Below are 5,615 nucleotides of genomic sequence, written 5' to 3'. Positions count from 1 at the left end.
ACAATTTTGGGGGGAAAAGTGAGCCTATCCAACACAGTCCAAGTTTTGAGTCCAAGTGTTGATTATATTGGACTCTTTAACTCTGTACAAAGTATAGGAAGGAAGATTCTGAGAACATAATAGAAATAAATTGAGTGTATGGGCGAATGGGGTTAGTTGCACCTTTGAGTCAAAAGAGTTCAGTGTGGGGCACTAATTGGGGGATGGAGGACTACTTAGGTTAAATCATGATATGACTGCTCTTGTGTTTTTCAACCAAGAACAAATTTGTTTATTTCCCAGGGGTCACTCCCATTGTGGCATGTACACCATCCGCGATAATAAAAATGCGTAAGGGTAGTTTTTTTTGCAGGTAGGCACGATACACGTGTGTATCGTGTTTAAGGTGTTAAAAACATGAAAAATTGGAAAAAGGGTAGCAAAATTGCAATTGCTAATACGTGGAAATGAAATTTAGGGTATGAAATTTGATGCAAGGAACAAAATCCCTGTATATGTTTAGGGTGTGAAAACAGGCGTGTGATATCTGTTTAGGGTATCGTTTTAGCCAAGGGTTAAATCCTTGTTTAGGGTGCATTTCAAAAGTTGATTATTGCGGAGGTGTACAGGCCACAATGGGAGTGACCCCTGCAGGTTTATTTTAATAACCAGTCGGTCCGGCAGACGCAAGCTCGGGCCCTGATAGGGCCAGGCTCAAACAAAAGGCTCAACCCAAAGCCTAAAAGCTTACAAGCATGATGTTCTCAGCTGTCTATCCAATCTATCACTACAAGATTCCTATTTTGGCCATCTGCAGACTGGTACACACAAAGTACCTACACAGTACCAATTATGCCACTGCACAGGATCCACCAGCAGTGGTACTGCACTGGTTCTAAACTGGTACTCACCTGGTACTGCACCGTACCAGCCAAGCACATGTACCTCCGACTAATTCAGCGATGGTGTACCTGTGCAGGCAGCCCAATATGAATCAGGTAGTGTAACTGAGCTTCATAATATTAATCCTAAAACACTTGTTGTCACAGTCCACTGCTTAGATTTAATTTCTAAATTGGAATGTAAAATCTAAAAGTTACTTGTCGATTGCTTGTTGCCACAAATGGCACTGTAGTACACCAGTACACAGACTCAAGCAGAGGAATGTTTATTGCAACTTTTCGATCTCAAATATGGTTCCTGACTACCAGTTGCCTGAGTTATCAGTTTCCAGGGCTTGGTCAATCTTTTGCCTTACCACACACACCAACCTATAAATTTAAAAAGAAATAGAATAAAATATTGTTTCACATCGAACAAGTTTTTACTGCAAATTGAAAATGATACGTGGGATACAATGATATTCTGGGAGACAAATTACTGCTGGTGGCAAACATTAGCAAAATGGTGCAAGTGATTATGAAAATGCCACTGTTAGCAACAACATTTCAAATTCATTTCAAAGCAGTTTGAGGTACCGGTACTCACGCTTTCTTACATGTAGCTCCAACTTCCACTGACATTCTCCGCACAAAGGTGTGAGGTGTACACCACAGCCACAAGAGGTCACACAGAAAAAATAAATTATCAACAAATTCACAACTACTTTCCTCACATGAAGTTAAATTAAAGAAATATTTTTTTCTTACATCAGTGTAAATTTTGAGCACATTTGAAGGTGTAAGGTGACCAAAACTGTGACTGAAACTATAGTCTCTTCCCGGAGACTGGCTTAATCACAAATGAATGAGCAAGGGTTTGCCGTAATAAATACAATGTACATTTGCCTACCACATCACAGTTACTTGGCATGGGACAATTACATATTTAGCATTTTAAATCAAAAAATGATGATTTAAAATTGTATTTAAATATAATGCAGGTTTTTCACAACATCCTTAACCCTGCAGTCACATGGCTGCTCACTACAAAAGGGTTGAAATGTTAGCAATACAGCAGGTTTTTTTGGGTTGGATTATTTAATGAGTTTGTGTCCCTAAGTATGTGTAGTAAACTAAAAATCAGTGGCTAAAATACAATGTACATGGCAAATTCCTTTCTATTCAAAAACTATAACTTTGCTGAAACTGCAGCCCATTCATGGTGGATGATCATGGATCTACATTAGGGACTGTTCACAAACACTTGTTGGGGGGGCTGATGCAAAAAGGGGGGCTCTTAAAAGTTTTGACCCTTCTAGGGGGAGAGGGGCTCTGAAAAAATTGACCACAAATATTCCCGGAAAATTGAGTATATGGGGTTGACCCATAATTTTCATGTCAAAAAGGGGCCCTGAAATTTTGAGATCTGAAAAAGGGGCCCAAAAATTTTCACAATGAAATTTTTTTGCATCAGGGCCCCCAACAAGTGTTTGTGAACGGTTCCTTAATCGATTTTACTGTATGATACATGTACGCAGGTGGTATCCAAAAGTTTTTGACATCACCCAGAAGTGAAAGAGCTATACTGATAAAATTTTGTCAGTGTAATCACTGGTCCTTATGTACATTATGGTTCAAAAATGGTCTCATAAGTATGTTTACTTTCTTTCCAGGTGGTGCTAGATGGGCAGTAGGCGCATTACCTTTTCATGATAAGATCCTCCACTTTCTTGAGTTTCTTCACTGTGGCGCGCCATCCATAAGTGATGGACGTCCACTTCTTGGCTAATCTGTGAGGGACATGTAGCCAGTTTGGAAATTCATTTTTCAAAAAGCAACAGTGCAATACGTTCCTCAATTTTCACCATCTTGCAGGTTATGCGCCTAGCTACTGCCCACCTAGTGCCATCTGGATAGAAAGTAAACTTATACTTATGAGACCATTTCTGAACCATAATGTACATAAGGACCAGTGATTACACTGACATAATTTCATCAAAATAGCTCTTTCACTTCTGGGTGATGTCAAAACTTTTGGATACCCCTCGTACAATGTACATGTCATACATCATAGACTTACTTGCAAACTCATTTTGTGTGGCATGGTGGTGCAGGGCTCTAGCCTTCTCCTGTCTTTTTCTCCTGATGACATGAAGAAAGAAATGCAAATTTAAATATCAAAATTTGAGGAAAATTGAGGTACATAATACATTAGATGCATGCATAAACTCCTCTAGTTGATTAATTTCACAAAAGTGAGGTTGAGCTTTACCCAAGGAAAATCTAGTACTTGGACGTAAAAAACAAGCAAACACAAACAGAGAAATATTGAAATTCCCAATGATTACACAGACACTACAAGTACCCACACAGATTTGGTGCCCTAATTTGTATTTACTGAACTACACTGTATTGGTAAGCACCGAAAAATGTATGATTTTTGAGAGCAAATTTTATGCATCAATTTCACAAAATTCTGATTTGTGTGATTTATCCATAATATTACCCAAATGTGTGCATTTTCCATAAAAAGTTCAAATTTGCATTTTTAAAATTAAATTACACGCAGCAGAGTTGAATTCGTTAAAATTAAGTCCTATGAGCAGTGGTGTACCGTGGCCGCCCATACCAAAGGGGGCAGAAGAAAATTCAATTTTGCCGCCCCTTCCTCAGCAGCCCAAAAAGGTTGCCCTAATTTTTTACGGTCGTTTGAAAAGTGAAGAACAAAAAAAAAAGGATTTCTAGGCGCTAGCGCCTTCAAAAACAACACATTTTATATAGTACAATTTTTTCAAAATTTCCGCACCTTTTTCTTTACTAATTCTTTTTGCCGCCTTCTTCTTCCGCTGCCCTTCGATTTGGCCACCCCTGCTTTGACTCCGGGGCTGGCGCTCAAAGCCCCCCAAAATATGCGCGCATGATGAGGGCGGTCGACTGCATATCCGTCAGTACACGCTTTTCAATACGGAATAAATGCTAACCTCATCGTGACATCATCCAAGCAGCAAAGTTCATTTCCCATGGAAAAAGCATGTATTGACGGATATGCAGTTTACCATTCTGCTATGGTCTATTTTCTATACCGTACTTTTTTCTGCATGGATTGTATTACAGATCACCATGGGTTCTTTCAATTTTGTGAAAACTTATGTTTTTTTTGGAAAATGAATACTTTAAAATGGGTGTCTTGGAAAAATCTTAAAATTTGTGGCCAAACCTAAAATTCGCGATTATACCCAAAATATGTGAATGTTAGCGTTTCACATACATGTACATTCATGTACATTGTACATATCTTTTCAGATTGATTTTTTTTTTAATACATACCCTTTTCTTTCTTCCTTTGTGTGCTGCTTTGCTTGTAGCTCGATCTTCCCCGTCAAAAACAACTATGGGCATAACATTTTGCCTAACCAACACATCTACTGCTTAGCAGAAATCATTGACATACCGGGGTACCTGTAAGAACCATAATTGCATAAAAGTGATGTAAAAATTGGTTGATATACAACTTGTCCCTATCCCAACCCACCCCTTGACCAATAGCGTATCTGTGGCAGGGGTCACTCTGCCCCCCCCCATGGCTTTGACCAGGAAGGAAAACCTGAAAAATTATGCTAAATCAGCCTATTTTACACCTCTGCCTGAGAAAATCTACCCTGTGACCGGGTAAATCTACCGCACACCAGGATTTTGCCCGCTCTGACAAGTGACCCCAACACATGGTACACCACGTACTGCCCTTGACAATATAGTTTACCCGTCCTTTGACAATATATATAGTCAACTACCTTAGCTTTATTCCCTCCAGCAAGCAAGGGACAGGTTGGTCACTGGTCAGTGACGAGTTGCCTTCAAAAAATGTGGTGCAGGTTGATGCAATGACAGGTTGGCATAGGAACGGCTTGTCATGTATTCTTAAAAATTAACTTCATTCATGTGACCAGGTAACATTAAAACCAATCAACGGTACAGGATGCTTTTTTGGTCACGCAGCTATAAAAAGACAATTTTCATGGTTTAGAATAGGAGATTAATGAAAAATAAGCCCTTAATCCTTTCCTTCATCACCGAATACAAGTCACACACTTAAAATAATTTCTTAATATATGAATAGTATTGTAAATAATTGTGGTTCTTGAGAAATATGTCAATTATGAAGATGTTGCGTTTCAACTCTTTTCACATCATAATTACAGAACCACAAGATCCACAAAATTGTAACTGGATTCAGCACCACACCCGATTTAAAATGATCATAACAAATTTCACTACATGTAGATGGTATACCATCTACATTACATAGTATTTAAATTAATAAGCTTAAGCTTAACTTACTTCGTCTTCGTGGATCAGTTCCAGGTTGTGCAGTGTACCTGCGTCAATGCCTGCACTTCACCGCCCAAATCCGCGGCAGAAACCCTGGCAGAAACTTTATTTTCTATATTCTTGAATTTTGGGAGTAAAGATTTAATTCCCATTGTCACGATTCGATTGTAACCGTGTGTTTGAAGCTGTCAACTCCGGGATTGTTTACGATCAGCTGATTGAATATCACAGGCTGTTTTTAACGGCTGATATCGCTAATTGTTCAAAATGCGCATGCGCTAGACATGCGCATAAAACAAATCGTGTTCCCGTGGTGTTGCCGTCGGGATTGCCCTGGAATTGCCAGAGAAGTATGACCCACCCCCCCTGTGTGTAAGGACTACTTTTTTGGCGCAGTATAATTATATATTTATACAATGTATACGA

General features: G+C 39.1%; 1 long non-coding RNA gene across 2 annotated transcripts; it reads right to left on the bottom strand.

Annotated features, from left to right (window-relative positions):
• Positions 1-653: 653 nt before the first annotated feature.
• LOC140142818 (uncharacterized) lies at positions 654-5,407 on the bottom strand. 2 transcript variants are annotated; one of them, XR_011857587.1, is made up of 4 exons: positions 5,199-5,407; positions 4,188-4,319; positions 2,941-3,002; positions 654-1,250 (listed from the first exon to the last, which is right to left on the bottom strand). It is a non-coding gene; the product is annotated as an uncharacterized lncRNA (long non-coding RNA). The 2 variants fall into 2 exon arrangements; XR_011857586.1 differs by lacking the exon at positions 5,199-5,407 and having other exon boundaries at positions 4,188-4,385.
• Positions 5,408-5,615: the final 208 nt, after the last annotated feature.

This window comes from Amphiura filiformis, chromosome 20, assembly GCF_039555335.1.
Source record: "Amphiura filiformis chromosome 20, Afil_fr2py, whole genome shotgun sequence".
NCBI lineage: Eukaryota > Metazoa > Echinodermata > Ophiuroidea > Amphilepidida > Amphiuridae > Amphiura > Amphiura filiformis.
Note: the sequence above shows the minus strand (reverse complement) of the source record. Positions and strands in the feature narration are given on the sequence as shown.